The sequence below is a fragment of the Elephantulus edwardii genome, unplaced genomic scaffold (genome assembly GCF_000299155.1).
Source record: "Elephantulus edwardii isolate Elephantulus edwardi_28Jun2011 unplaced genomic scaffold, EleEdw1.0 scaffold00370, whole genome shotgun sequence".
NCBI lineage: Eukaryota > Metazoa > Chordata > Mammalia > Macroscelidea > Macroscelididae > Elephantulus > Elephantulus edwardii.
In genome coordinates, this window is record NW_006400120.1 from 339,682 (window position 1) to 341,889 (window position 2,208).

At 41.1% G+C, this 2,208-nt stretch overlaps 1 protein-coding gene across 1 annotated transcript in view; it reads right to left on the reverse strand.

Annotated features, from left to right (window-relative positions):
• Nucleotides 1–2,208, reverse strand: part of SPEF2 (sperm flagellar 2) — a 331,758-nt gene that overhangs the window by 64,762 nt on the left and 264,788 nt on the right. The window lies entirely within an intron of this gene.

Consider the following 2,208-nt stretch of genomic DNA (forward strand, 5'->3'; position numbering starts at 1 on the left):
TTGAAAATATTTTAGATGGATGAATTTTCTGCTGAACTGAAGTTCATTTCACACTGATTATGTTTGAATGTTCGAAGCCCTAGGTGCCCATTTACTCTACAACACAGAGACAGGCATATTGCTATTGTCACTGGATACCATTTTCAGTAGTTTCCAACCCACAGCAACTCCATGTACAAGAGAATGAAATACTTGCCAATCCTCATAATTTCTCTGTAGCCTACTGTTGCACTCTTTGCACCAATTCCGTTTGTTGCTGGTCTCCCTCTTTTTTATTAGTTTTCTCCTTCACTAAAGTGTGAAGTCCTTTTCCAACAACTGGTCTTCCTGACTGTGGTACAATTGGTTGATTGTGTAAAATGACTTTCGTAGGCCATTGCTTTTGATTCTTGACCCTCAGCTGGGCAGGAACATGTAGAGTGTGGAAACTATCAATATCATGTTGGGACTGGCTAATTTTGACATCATGCCAGGTTTAAAATAAGCAGGATTAGCATCAGAAGATGGGAAATTCATTATCAATAAGGAAGAAGCAGCAGAGAACACAGTATGCATCCCTTGGGGTGAGATATTCTTTCACATCTCGGACTGACATCTAGATGAAGGCAGCAGCCGCAGGAGCAGTAGAGAATTTGCAGTCGAGGTGAGACAGAGTTGACTTGAGACTGTGACCCCATAGAACCAGGGCCAGGAGCCTTCAGCCAACCTTGCCAAAGGACTTGGAGTGGGGGGTAGACATAATTAGCAGGACTAATGTGACACTAACCTACAATGTGAGGCCAAAGGTCAATGGGCTTGGAGAAGCTTGAGAAGCTGTCCTGACTGAAGAATTGCATTCTGTTTCCAATCTGAATTGTAGTCTCTTAACTTTGCTAATAAGTCCCATGCCTGTGAGCGTGGTTCTGTGAGTTCTGTGTGGCCACTGCAGTAGATTAGCAGACCCAGTTGCAAAACACTGAGAGCCCTGGGCAGGATGACTGGGTTTGACAGGAGAGTGGGGAACACGTCTGACCTCCTAGGATTGATTTTATGCTGTGGGTGTTGTTTATGGGGCTGCTTTCCACTATGGAACTTTTGCTGTTAGGTGTTGTTGGGTTAAACATGACTCATAGTGAACCTGTGGACAACAGGTCTGAATCCTGTCCTATCTTGTGCCCACTTCACAGTCTCGGATATCCTTGAGACCATTGCTGTAATCACTGTATCAATCCACCTCGTTTAGGGTCTTCCACTCTTTTGCCCTCCCTCCACCGTTCTAAGCATGATGTCCCTCTCCAAGGAGTAACATTTCCTAGAAACATGCCCAGAGTATGCAAGTTGAAGCTGTGCCATACTTGCCTCTAGGGAACACTACGGCTTCACTTTCTCCAAGACCTATCTGTTCTTTTTGCAATTCATGAAATATCAGTACTCTCTGCCAACACCACAGTTCAAAGGCCCTCATGCAGGTTGTATTCTTTTCACACATGTTCAAAGCATGTGAGATAAAGTCTTGTCATTTCTACCTTTAAAGAAACATTCTCAAAATCTCAAAAGAGATTTGTTCTCTTATTCTAAAAATCCACAGGATATTATTCTTTGCTAACATCATGATTTGAAGGAATCCATTTTTTGGTCTTCCTTTTCCATTTTCTAGCTTTCAAATGCCTATAAGTCAGGCTCACATTGGTCCTTAAAGTGACCTATTTGCTTTTGAACAAGTTAAAGGAGTCATTTCTATATTTACCCTATGCAATAGGTCATTTCTTATTTCTTGACTGTGGCTTCCATGAGCATTGAGTGTGAATTCAAGTACAATGGAATCTTTGACAACTCAAATATTTTCTTTCTCATGATACTGCTTTTGGTCCAATTGTGAATATTGTATTTCATTGTGTTGATGTGTAATCCACACTGAAGGCTACAGTCTTTGGTCTTCATCAGTAAGGGCCTCAAGTCTACTTAGGGTATAGTAAGAAAGGTTGTATTATTTGTATATTATAGGTTATCAATAAGTCCTTTTTTCAACCCTGACACCACATCCTTCTTCAGAGTCTAGCTTTTTCCTGCCTTCTGAGATTTGCTTTTAGGGAAGTTCTGCCCTTTTGGTCTTTCATGATTCATTGTTTTGAGGAGTGCTTTTGTTGTTGTTGTTGTTGGGTGTTATTGTTTAGTACTCTTAATACCAGCAGTCAGGAAATCAAAAGACAAATTTCACTGGAAAAATCT